This window comes from Saimiri boliviensis, chromosome 10, assembly GCF_048565385.1.
Source record: "Saimiri boliviensis isolate mSaiBol1 chromosome 10, mSaiBol1.pri, whole genome shotgun sequence".
Taxonomy (NCBI): domain Eukaryota; kingdom Metazoa; phylum Chordata; class Mammalia; order Primates; family Cebidae; genus Saimiri; species Saimiri boliviensis.
The window spans coordinates 67463928-67477895 of record NC_133458.1 but is presented as its reverse complement, the minus strand read 5'-3'; the positions used below and the strand labels follow the sequence as shown (position 1 = coordinate 67477895).

The 13968-nt window shown below is 36.9% G+C and overlaps 1 long non-coding RNA gene across 1 annotated transcript in view; it reads right to left on the bottom strand.

Moving 5' to 3' along the window:
- The window catches only part of LOC141580087 (uncharacterized), a 28967-nt gene extending 19582 nt beyond the window's left edge, over positions 1-9385 (bottom strand). The window contains exon 1 of the long non-coding RNA XR_012512111.1: positions 9151-9385. This is a non-coding gene — a long non-coding RNA (uncharacterized LOC141580087). The remainder of the gene's footprint in view (positions 1-9150) is intronic.
- Positions 9386-13968: the final 4583 nt, after the last annotated feature.

Below are 13968 nucleotides of genomic sequence, written 5' to 3'. Positions count from 1 at the left end.
GTGTGGTTGAGATAACTCATTAAAGGATTTATCCCACTATTATCATATAATCCAATATGACATTAACAGGGCATTTTACAGCAGACATGAACATTCCAGCTGCCTTTCTGGATTAGTAACACAACAAGTTTTGCAATTACAAACTGCAAGAGAGCCATGTCAGCAAAAGACACCTCCATTTTCTATGCAGGTACACAGCCTGCAGCTTTTCCCTGCCATCTCCTGACTGGAAGAGGCCAGAGGTCCAGCAGTGTGGACACAGAGCTCTCAACATTGAAGAACATGGTCCCTTCAGGCTGGGGGACACAAAATAAGGCTCCACGAAGCATACGGAGGTTTGTGCTGACCACAAGAAAATAGGAGACGGGCCACCAAAAAAAGAACCAGAAAGCAATGAAAAGTTTTTAGTCTTTGACCTCTTTTAAATTCTGCTTGGAATTATTTCTGTGTGGAAGAACATCTCATCAAGGTTTTTTTGTTTGTTTGTTTTCACTCTTCTATGTGTTGGCACCATGTATTACCAGAGGAAGTTAGGGAGGGAACATAGAAAAGACAAATGTGCCTAGCCATTTTTCAGAGCATTGACATTCAAGGAGAATGACTGACAGCTTTTGTTCCTTATACTCATAATTGGACATTAACAACTCTGATAGGTTAGTGTCCTGATGAAGCTGGCATTCTATAACTCTCCCTTTGTGGTCCCCTAGGTTGGGATTTTATGGCCTAATCATACTAAATCAGATTTCACTAGGCCCTCTGAATTCTACACACACATACAAGTTGAGACCACCTTTTAAGTAATCACTTTGGGAAGCTACGTGCTTGGTGGGAACCTCCTTCTTTTAAAATGAGCATTATGGCCAATGGCATATTCACTCAAACACAGAATATATATTTACTAACATCTATTATTACAAGGTTCAGAGCAAGGTGCCACTGCTAAGATGAGATGAGGCAGCCAAGGCAGCCAAGAATCATCTTGGGTAGGTACAATTTGGGACACCCTGCAGAGAGGAGCCCAGCTTCAGCCCACACTGTGCTTACTTCTCACTGGATGTAGATGAAGGGAGGGGAATGGGGGGTGGGTGCTATACTAGCCCCTGAAATCTGTATGGAGAGTGTCTGAGATTTGAAGACTGAATCACATTACTTCTAATATAACAGTTTCTCTTTTTCTGTGATCAATGTTATTCATGGACATTTCTTTAGTAACAAATGTTATATCCAAAGGCATGGAATAAATGACTTTTATATTGGTGTGGTATTATCTCCAAGCTCTAGTATTTTTATTGGGGAGAAGTACATTTTGAAATAAACCAACGCAAAGTCTCTTACCAAAATAGAAACCATGAAAGCAGATCTAAGTGACCATGTATATCCAATAGAATGGTTGTGGTGGCCCTGATGGCTCTTAAGGGGAGCCAATGAGGTTGCCAACTTCACTGCCTCTGGTCAGCTACCTTAGCACCTCCATTAGGAGCTCTCCTTATCCTTATAAAGGTCTGAAGTTACAGTCATTCATCCTCCAAAAGAAGAGGACATAGAGACCTTACATAAAATGTCTTGCAAACTAGGTGATCCATATTTTATGTTTTTTGTAAAACTCGTGGTCATTGTAGTCTTGATTTAATCTTTGTGTTAGGACTTCACCACAAACAGCATTGTTTTTACATAACCATCTGCTCTGTAAGCAGAACATTTTCAGTCTGCTGTGTCAAAGCCCTGAGCGTTGTTTTAAAGAACTTTATACTGGAAAGCCTCAGCTGAGACATTCCTTGGCCTGGTTTCTGCTGCTAAGCCTCACAGCCTGTGTAAGCACACAGATTAATTATCTAAATAGGGCCTGGACACATTGAACACTTCTATATAGACACTTAAATGTATTATGTGCTCTTTAACATCAGTTTTAACTTAGCTCTTTAAGAAGGCTCAAGATATGCCTGTTGATTACATTATTGGTACTTTGAGTGTCTTCCTTAGGATGTTTGTGGGATATCATTATTGCATGCTTTTAAAGATGTCTGTTTAGCAAAACTTCCCATGTCTTTTTGAGATGAAAAAGCAATGAATGCAATCTCTTTAATATTCTTTTTTTTTTTTTTTTTTTTGAGAAGGAGTTTCGCTCTTGTTACCCAGGCTGGAGTGCAGTGGCGCGATCTTGGCTCACCGCAACCTCCGCCTCCTGGGTTCAGGCAATTCTCCTGCTTCAGCCTCCTGAGTAGCTGGGATTACAGGCACGCGACGCGCCACCATGTCCATTTTTTTGTATTTTTAGTAGAGATGGGGTTTCACCATGTTGACCAGGATGGTCTCGATCTCTTGACCTCGTGATCCACCCACCTCGGCCTCCCAAAGTGCTGGGATTACAGGCTTGAGCCACTGCGCCTGGCCTTAATATTCTTAATAAGTCTAATATTACTAATAGCAACAAATAACGTTTAACTTGTAGAACTGAACAGCAAACTGGTAAAAGTATCCCCCAGAAGAAATAAAAATCTGATAGTTTTAAGAAACAAATTTAATTAAAACACTATTCTGTAATTCTGCTACAAAATGAGCTTGATTTTTAAAACATGTCTGAAAATGAAAATGTCCTCTTAAATACTGTTCTCTAGAAATAATCATTTTTAGGATCATGATCTTAGTGAAATATGTGGTTGATTTCTATTTTTATTAACACTATATTGTAGTATAGTATATGTATGTGTGTGTGTGTGAGTGTGTGTGTGTGATTCCTCCACAAAGAACTAATGTATTAGAGACAATTTTGAATGTAAATAGAAGTTTTATTTCTTTACTGGTGAAAATTTAAAAAGAACTCTCTGTAGCAGGGTATTGGTCGAAAGACCTAATATTTAAATAAGGGTAGAATTTTTTTTTTCACAATATTGTTGCAAATTTTTGTTGGGAGGGAGGGATAATTTTCAGGGATTTTTAGAAGTAGTCTGCAATGATGTGAAATGAGGTCTAGGAGATAAAGTAGATCATCAAACTTGGTAATAACATTTGGGAGATTTATAACTTTAATGAAGAGACCCGTTTTCCTTCTGGCCTCTTCTACCAAAGAGATATTTGGAAAATATGCGGAGAAAGGGTAGTACCAACAGAATACGTAACACATTGTGTCCTTACGCATGACTACCTCAGAGGCAGCCAGTGTTTAAACTTAAAGAGTATGAGATATTTACTTACAAATCATCAGTTCGAAAACAGGATGGGAGAGGTCATGTTTAAAATATCTATCAGTCAAAGGTAAGAAGCACTATTTTTTGAGAAAATAAGCTTTTTTTTTGCAACCGATATCAGAGTAAAATTATTCTAAGAGCACATCTTGGGCAAATAATCTTAAGTGCTTTTCACGTTTTAGATTAAAAAGAATTCCACACACCCAACATTCTTCCGTATGCTTAAGAGATTAATTTCTCACCACTTTAGGTAATGTCAGTGAAGTCATTAAGAGGTTAATAGAAAATTTTAATGCAAAAGACATATATAGGAAAACTGGTAGGTACATGCTATAATTAAGTAAGAAGTGCTTTATTTAGACACAAGTAACTGAGTTGTCCATTAAAAACTTAAAAAAAAAATCCTGAAAACTTGACAAAGTCTTTGATTTTAAAAGAAGTTGACTCTTGGTTGTCTTCATGATTTGTACATTTATGCTAAATGTACTGTTAAGCTAAATCTAAAGAAATTTTGTCTGAATATATCAATTTTTAATTTTACAACTTTATTGTAGGTTTAATGAACCCCCAATAAGCTGCATGTATTAAAATGTACAATATAGTAAGTTTTGCCTTTCACAGTGAAGCTGTTTGGGGAATTACTTTAGTACTCTTCAGAAAACAAAAGCAGACAGTAGGAAATACTTGGGTTTGGTGATTGACAAGGTAAGAATGGAAGAAATTTATTTTAACAGACAATGCTGCCATTAAAAAATTTGTGTGTGTGTGTGTGTGTATAACATATATGTGTGTATATATACACATATATATACACACACATATATATGTAATTTCACATGTGCCCAAGTATATTTATTGAAATAATTTGCCTATTCAAAAAAATTAAAGAAACTAATAATAAGTTTAGTTTATCAATAAAAATAGCTAAAGAAGATAATATCTATAATATCTATATCAAAACCTCATGAAGATCAGATGATATCCCAGCGTCCCCATCCTTGTTGTATGAACCCAGAAATGTCAACCTCAGTGAACTGCAGTTTCCATGTCTGTAAAATGGAGTTACATTTTTCCATCTCAAAGTTTGTTGTGGAGACTAAATAAGCCAATATATGTATAGTACCTGGGACCTGGTAGGCGCTTAGTAAATGTAATCCCCATCCTCCACTCCTTCCTCACAAAAAAACACTCTTTAAAAGAAAACTATGAAGTGCTATTTACTGTGTATTAGAAAATGGTATATCACTTAGTGTAAGATTTAAATTTAAAAAATATATGAGCAAAAAATTCATAGACTCCTGGAAGTTCGGTGCTAGAGCAGTTCTGAGCTTATCTCATCCAACCCACTCCTTTCAAAATGGAGAAAATGAAACCTAGAAAGCTTACTTGGTTCACCCAAGATCATTCACCAAGATGGTGCAGAGAAACTTGACCATTCCCCACCTCAACTGCCAATCATTATTTAATAGAAAAATGGCTACAAACACTTGTCCAGAGTCAAAATTATGGCATAGATTGAAATAGAACAATTTAAAGAGACATACAATGATTTCATCACAAAATTGTTTACCAATTACATTTAATAGCCTAAAAGTATTAGCACACAATCTTCTAGGCAACAAAATTGAATTCTTTCTTGGAGGTTATTAAAATACTTGAGAATAAATGTTAGAAGTAGATTAATAATGTTACTGAGTTTTTTAAATGAACAAAATACAAAAATATTTATGTATTTGGCTGTGGGAAAATTAAAGTTTCAGCCTGGTAAAAGACGTCATAAATAAGAATTTTTAAAAATGAAGCAAATTGGGAAAAAAATTGACATTCTACATGACAGTGTACTGGGACATAACAAGCTACTAGGAATCACCAGGAAAAAATATGAGCATGCTAGGAGAAAATGGGCAAAGGATATGCAGAAGCATGTCCCAGATAAAGAAATATATGTACCCATTAAACAGAAGAGTCTCACTAAAATTTTAAAAATCACATCTTAAAACAAGGAGAGATATATTTACCTCTCAGATTATCAATGATTAAAACAAGTAATAACACCACACACCTTGGTTAGCATATAGGAAAGGGAATTTAAAAAAATATATGCCTAGTATTGACATAACTTTCCTGGAGGGAAATTTGGCAATTTCTATTAAATTTCTATTTAAAAATGTATAAAATTGTTGACTCAGAAATGCCATTGCCATGAATTTGTCTTATAAAAGTACTTGCCCATATGCCTAAAGATATTTTTTAAAGATGTATTTTGCAGACTGAGTTGTAATATAAAAAATTGGGAAGCCAACAAAATGTCCACTCACTGATGAGCAGTTTAGAAATAAGTAGAGGAGGCCGGGTGTGGTGGCTCAAGCCTGTAATCTCAGCACTTTGGGAGGCCGAGGCGGGTGGATCACAAGGTCAAGAGATCGAGACCATCCTGGTCAACATGGTGAAACCCCGTCTCTACTAAAAATACAAAAAATTAGCTGGGCATGGTGGGGCGTGCCTGTAATCCCAGCTACTCAGGAGGCTGAGGCAGGAGAATTGCCTGAACCCAGGAGGTGGAGGTTGCGGTGAGCCGAGATCGTGCCATTGCACTCCAGCCTGGGTAACAAGAGTGAAACTCCGCCTCAAAAAAAAAAAAAAAAAAAAAAGAAAAGAAAAAAGAAGTAGAGGAGCCATGTGTTCATATGGAATGTTCTCCTGTTTTTTGTTTGTTTGTTTTTTTTAAACACACAAAACAAAAACAAAGTTGCTCTAAATGTACTGTCTGGAAAAGTGCCAGTGACACATTAAGTGAAAAAGGAAGTTACAAAGCAATATATATAGAATGACCCTATTTTGTAAAAGAGGATAGAAAGTAGAGGTGTTTGAATATACATGGAAAAATATCTTACTCAGAATCTTTAATTGAAAGCAACAGAATTGAGCGGAATCTGGCTTAGATCAAAAGGGATGGTTTGGCTCATATCAGTGGGAAACCATGGGTGGAGCTGGCCCTAGAGGCAGCTGGATCTGGGGGTTCAGGTGATGTCTTCAGAGATGTCTCTGCACCAACTCTGCTTCTCCCCGTGTTTTGCCCTCATTCTTTTCATTCCAGACAGCCACCTCCCTCATGTAACTAAAAAACAGCCATTCATAAGCCAACTTCAGATCTTTCTAACAAAATGATCTGCAAAAGCAAGACACCGAATTTCCTATTAGCTCTAGCAACAACCTCAGGGAGAATCCTGCCAGTTTGGTCCCCAAACCCTTCCCTGAGGCAGTAAGTGAGGCCAGGGCCAGGGCTCATTCTCACCTGCCAGCAAAGCTCCTGCTTCGATCCCGGGATGCAGTCGGGGCACAGAGTTGAGAGCGTGGTTCCCCAAACGTAAAAAGGATTATGGGAAACAGCACATGTCCACTGCTATTAATACTGTAACTTAAATATGCAAATGTGGGCCAGCCGTAGTGGCTCATGCCCGTAATCCCAGCACTTTGGGAGGCCAAGGTGGGTTGATTGCCTGAGATCAGCCTGGTCAACATGGTAAAACACCATCTCTACTAAAAATACAAAAGTTCACTGGAGTAGTGGCATGCACCTGTAATCCCAGCTACTCAGGAGGTTGAGGGACAAGAATCGCTTGAACCTGGGAGGCAGAGGTTGCAGTGAGCCGAGATCGTGCCACTGCACTCAGCCTGGGCAATAGAGCCGGACTCAGACTCAAAAATAAATGAATAAATAAATAAGCAAATATGGGGGCTGCGGGAAATGAGATTTTTCTAAAAACCAAACTCTTGCTCTCTCTCTCTCTCTCTCTACCCCCTCTCTCCCTCCTCTCCTCTCCTCTCCTCTCTCTCTCTCTCTCTCTCTCTCTCTCTCTCTCTCTCTCTCACACACACACACACACACACACACATACACACACACCTTTTCCATTATTTGATCAAAATGCAGCTTGTTTATTTCTGGACAATAAAGTGGTTAATTTCTTCTGGAAAGATACTGGGAAAGGAATTTTATTGAAGAGGCTGATTGGGCTTTCTGTGAGCAGAGCCCCTGATTCTGTGAGATAAGTGGAGGAATGCCCGCCTTGGGTGAACACTGCCATGGCTCTGCATGGGCTTGTTCTGGAGTGCCCCCCATGCCCCTTCCCCTGGGGGCAGGAGGACTCCAGGGCAGGGCCAGCCTCATGGCTCTGCTATAGCCCTGGGACCTTCTGACAGCTGCCTAACAGGCTATAAATGCCCCCCAGAATATACTTTTCTTTCCAGAAAGCAGTTAGTCCACTCTCTGCCACACTTGAAGCTGATTGCCTTCTTTTCATCATATAGGCATGTCAAAGAGAAACTAGAAATGCAAGACCTAACAGTTAAACTCATTAATTTGGATTCCACAAAACCAGAATTTGAGATAAATCAGATAGGAGCTATAATAAAGTTTCTGTGTTATCTCTAAATAAAAGATTTCTTTTGCAAATTATAGGGTAAATAAGATTGCAGAGAAATGGGGAAAGCTACTTTTCAAGTAACATGCACTATTTCAGAAGCATCCATCAACAGATAATCATCTGATAAACTGATGACTAATTGTAAAGCACTGCTGTCTATTCAGTGAATTTTTTTTAAACAACTCTTTTATTGGACACTTTGTAGCCTAGTTCCTAGTTACTATAAATATTCTGAAAAGCATTTAAAAAGGGTATAATTCAGAATGTTTTACTAATTCAGTTTACTGGAGCGTTTGTATTGTAGAATGGCCAAAATTAGCTTTCAGATGTTATAGTGCTTTAAGAGCATTGGTTTCTGAGGTTCAAATTCAGGTTCTATGATTTAATGAGATCTTGGGCAAGCTGCTCACTCTCTGAGCCTGTTTTCTCATTTTTTATAATGGAACAACAATACTCACCTTATGGAATTGTTGTTAGGATTCAGTGGGAAGTTTGGCACATAGTAATTCATCAATAAATATTAATCTTTAATCTTCTTAATCGCATATTGTGTTTTAAATGTGCCCAACTCTCCTGGGACCCTAGACATTTTCTTTTAAAATTTTTGGTTTAGTGAGAACGGAATAGGATAAGAACAGAATGGAGCTAGCCCTAAACACACATGCCAGCCAAGTGCTTGACGAAATACCACTTTGTTCAGTACGACTGGTTATGTTAACTCTGCGGAAAAAACCTCTTCATTCTTAATCAATCTGTCAGCTTCAGTTCATTGATTTTACAGGATCTGTGGATTATTTTCTTTAAAGAAAGAACCTTACTTACCATGCCATATCATTCCTATGTTTAAAAGCCAAAAACTAAAAAACGCTCCACCACTCCTCCATAGAGTTAGGCGGCATTTTGTTCTATTCAACCTTGGCAGAGTACACCAGCATAGATCATTCCCATTTCAGCAGCGTTCCTGTGCATGTGACACGCAGACATTGCTTACCCACCAACCACACTGACGGATGAGCTAGGAAATCAGGAGGCAGACCAAGCAACTTGGTAAAGTAGAATGAGTGTTGAGAAAACAAAACAAGTGACAAATTGGGGAAAAGTATTTGGCACACATATAATAAGCAAAGGCTATAACATTCTACGATAAGAATGCAAACATTTAAAAGAGACTACAAGTTAATCAGAAATGTCAAACAGTCCAATGGAAGAATAAGCCTAGATTCTTCTCTGCCAAGTCACAAAAGAAATTCAAAGGGTCAAGAGCTTATGAAAGAAAGCTGAGTATCATCAGTGAACTGGGAAATTCAAATGAATGCCACAGTGGTTCACCAATTTTGACTATGAGATTTGAAAAAAGTTAAAAAAGTTAAAAAGACTGATAACATCTAATGCTAGGATTTTTAAATAAGTATTCTCTAACAGCAATCTTATTCATTTTCTGTTGCTGCAGTACCAAACTGACACAATTTTAGTGGCTTAAAACAACACAAATGTATTATCCTACAGTTTAGTAGATAAGAAGTCCCACAGACTCTCACCAGGCTCAGATGAAGTGTCAGCTGTATCCCTTTCTGGAGGCTCTAGCGGGAATCTGTTTCCTTTCCTTTCCCTCTTCCTTGCCGTTTCCATTTCCTTGCTTTTTCTTTTCTTTTCTTTTTTTTTTTTTTTTTGCCTTCTAGAGTGCAAACCAGCATTCCTGGCTTCCCTCGTGTATCTTTAAAGCCAGCGACGTTGCAGCCCTCTGATCCTCCTGTAGTCACCTCTCCTTTTCTGACCACAGCTGGGACAGATTCTTTGCTTTTAATGATTCATGTGATTAGATTGGGTCCAACTAGCTACTCCTGGATAATTTCCCCATCTCAAGGTCCTTAACTTTAATCACATCAGCAAATTCTCTGTGGCTGTGTAAGGTAACATATTCACAGGCTCTCAGGATTAGGACATGGATACATCTGGGAGGGGGCATTATTCTCCCTATCACACTAACGGTGAGAGGTTGGCCTGTTTGCAGGATAGTTTGGCAATATATGCATTACCACTGACCCAGCAATATAACACCTGAATATCTGTGCCACAGAAACACTTGCACATGTGCATAAAAATGTACGTTCAGAGATGTTTATGGCAGCATCATTTGTGAAAGCAAGAGAATAAAACAATCAAATACTCTTTGAAAAAGAATGGTTAAGTTATGATATGACCACATTCTGTTACTAGGTAGCTGTTAAAAATACAGGTAGCTCTGTATGTGCACATATGCAAAGACCTCCACAACACATTTTTTTTTTTAACTTTTAAGTTTTAACTTTTAAGTTCAGTGGTACAAGTGCAGAGGTTCAAGTACACAGATAAACTTGTGTCATGGGGGTTTGTTGTACAGATTATTCTATCACCCAGGTATTAAACCTAGTACCCATTAGTTATTTTTCCTGATCCTCTCCCTCCTCTCACCCTCCACCCTCTGAAAGGACTCAGTGCATAACATATTGTTAAGTGAAAAAAAGGAAAGAAAAAACAAGTTGAAGATATACTATAATACAAATTTAAATTTATAGATTAAGAACTTAGAAAATGTCTGGAGAGATCCCCACCATTGGCGGGCTCTGAGAAATAGAATGGAATTGAGGGTGAATGATGGAGGGAATATATATGTGTGTGTGTGTGTGTGTGTGTGAATATATATACACAAATACAGATATACATATTTTATATTTTTATGTATATCATAAATATGTCACCTGTATATTTTCTATATATTATGTTTATATATTAAATGTATTTATATATTTGTATATTATATGCAGTATATAGTATGTGTACATTTACATGTTTACATTTAAATATCTGTAATATTTGAATTTTTACAGAAGTATATTCACTTATTACTTATATTTTTTATATATTACTTATATATTAGTTAATATATTACATATATTACTTATATTTTTTAATATTAAGTTGTTTAAAAAACAAAGCACAGCGGACTGAAAGTCATAGACACAGCTCTGTGACTTAGGCTACTCACTTTATCCATCTGAGCTTTAGTTAGCCAGTCTATAAAATACGGGGTTAGACACAGGAATTCTAAATTCTATTTCAACTCCAGATTTTATGAATAGATGCAGCAAAAAATTTGAACTCACTCTAGTAATATTTTGGTGATGTATGAAAAGGAAAATAGTAATTTCTTTATTGATTTTTAAAATCGTGTCCTAAGTTTTCTGGAATGGTCTTGACATTAAGTAATTTTAATTTTGGATTATGTAATATATTAGTACTTGCCATATGGTATGACTCGATTTGGATCTCTACAGGCATTATAATACACTGCTGGTATTGATGCAAATTGGTACAATCTTTCTGAAAAGCAAATCACAACAGGAGAAAGCTTTTTATTTATTTTATTTTTTTTTTTTCTCCTCTATTAATTTATTTTCATCATACTTTAAGTTCTGGAGTACATGTACAGAACATACAGGTTTGTTACGTAGGTATACATAGAGAAAGCTTTTTAAAGCAGTTTAATCATTGACCTAGTAGTCCCACATCTAGAACTTTAAGAAAAAACACAGAAACACTCTAAATGTCCAAAAGTTCAATAAATTAAGTTACATGCAGTAAGCAGTATTATACAGTCACTGATAATATTTCAAAGAAGTGTTAATAACACAGAAAAATTTATAATCAAATGTTGAGTGACAAAATATATAGAAATATGTATATATTTCCTGTTCTCTGGTATAGGTTTTATGTACATAGGCTTAGAATAAAGATTGGAAGGGAATGTATCAAAATGTTAATGATGGATAACTACAAGTTGTGATATTTAAAATGCTTTTTGGCAATTTCAAATCTTCACATAGTAAACTAGTATCACTTTTTTAATCATAAAATAAAATTCAAAATGTTCTCTGTACTTATAATAAGCTTTTCAAATGAAAACTTTCACTGTCTTTATAGAAAAATTACTAATTTTCTTAACCTTTGGAGAATTACCTATTGCTCATTCTTTTTGTTTTAGGTTTAGTTTACTCTTCTTTGTCTAGTTTCTTAAGGTGGAAGGTAAGTTATTGATTTGAGATCTTTTTTCTCTTTAAATATAGGTTTTAGAGCTGCACATTTTCTTTTAAGTACTGACTTAGCTGTATCCAATAATTTTTAATAAAATGTGCACTTTCTCAAAGTACCTTTTTTTAAAAAAAATATTCTTCTCCTCTTTTAAATTTGTACTTTAAGTTCTGGGATACATGGCAGAATGTGCAGGTTTGTTACATAGGTATGCACATGCCATGGTGGTTTGCTGCACCCATCAACCCATCGTCTACATTAGGTATTTCTCCTAATGCTATCTCTCCCCTAGTCCCCAATCTTCCAACAGATCCTGGTGTGTGATGTTCCCCTCCTTGTGTCCATATGTTCTCATTGTTCAACTCCCACTTATTTATTTATTTATTTTTTTGAGACGGAGTTTCGCTCTTGTTACCCAGGCTGGAGTGCAATGGCGCGATCTCGGCTCACCGCAACCTCCGCCTCCTGGGTTCAGGCAATTCTCCTGCCTCAGCCTCCTGAGTAGCTGGGATTACAGGCACGTGTCACCATGCCCAGCTAGTTTTTTGTATTTTTTAGTAGAGACGGGTTTCACCATGTTGACCAGGATGGTCTTGATCTCTTGACCTCGTGATCCACCCACCTTGGCCTCCCAAAGTGCTGGGATTACAGGCTTGAGCCACCGTGCTCGGCTCCCAACTCCCACTTATGAGTGAGAACATGCAGTGTTTGTTTTTCTGTTCCTGTGTTAGTTTGCTGACAATGACTTTCTAAATTCCTTTGTAATTTCTTGTTTACAGTATTGGTTATTTGGCCGGGCGCGGTGGCTCAAGCCTGTAATCCCAGCACTTTGGGAGGCCGAGGCGGGTGGATCACAGGGTCGAGAGATCGAGACCATCCTGGTCAACATGGTGAAACCCCGTCTCTACTAAAAATACAAAAAATTAACTGGGCGTGGTGGCGCGTGCCTGTAATCCCGGCTACTCAGGAGGCTGAGGCAGGAGAATTGCCTGAACCCAGGAGGCAGAGGTTGCGGTGAGCCGAGATTGCGCCATTGCACTCCAGCCTGGGTAACAAGAGTGAAACTCCGTCTCAAAAAAAAAAAAAAAAAAAAAAAAAGTATTGGTTATTTGGTAGTGTATTTTTAAAATTTCCCCATATTTGTGAATTTTCGAATTTCCTTCTGGTATTTTAAATTAAATTCCCTTGTGGTCAGAGAATATGCTTTACATGATTTCAGTCTTCTTAAAAGTCTCAGGACTTGTTTTATGGCTAACATATGGTCTATCCTGGAGACAGTTTCAGGTAAATTTGAGAAGAATGTATATTTTGTTGCTGTTAATTGTTCAACAAGTGTCTGTTAAGTCTAGCTGGCTTATTGTGTTGGTCAAATTTTCTATTTCCATGTTGATCTTCTGCCTATTCTATCTTTTACTGAAAGTAGGATACTGAATGCTATTGAATTGCTTATTTCTCTCTAATTCTGTCAGTGTCGTTTCACACATTCGGTTCTGTCGTCAGGTGCATATATGTGTATAATTTCTATGTCTTCTTGACAGATTGATCCCATTATCATTATAAAATGATCGGTCTATAGTAACAATTTTTGGCCTAAAGTCTGTTTTTTTCTGATATTAGTGTAGCAAATCAAGTTATATTTTGGTTATTGCTTGCATGACATTTTTCCATTCTTTTAATTTTAACCTATTTGGATACTTGAATATAAAGTGTGTCTTTTGTAGATAGGAAATAATCAAATCATTTTTAAATATCTATCTTGCCAATCCCTGGCTTTTAATTGGAGTGTTTAATCCATTTCTATTTAATACTATTACTGATAAAGTAGGATTTCCAACTGCCGTTTTCTATTTGTTTCCTGTATGTCACGAATTTTTTATTCATTGATGCCTCCATTACTGCCTTTCCTTGTGCTGAATAGATATTTTCTAGTGTATCATTTTAGTCTCCTTGTTGTTTATTTTACATTATTTTTTAGAGTTAAATTTTCTTAGTGATTACCCTGAAGATTAGAATTAACAGCTTGGTTTAAAACAATCTAGTTTGACTTAATACCAAGTTAATTTTAATATGATAGAAAAACTTTGCTCCAATACCATTTCATATCAACTCTCAACCCTTCCCGTGTGAGAGCAACATTTGGGATGTATTCATTGTGTCAGTTCTAGCTAGTAAGCACTGGTTATATCTCACTTTAATTAACGAGCATGTCTTGAAGAATTCCTAATTTCTATTTAGGAGTTAAATGAAGTGGTAAAGCAATCAGGCTAACTATTTAAGCAAGGAATATG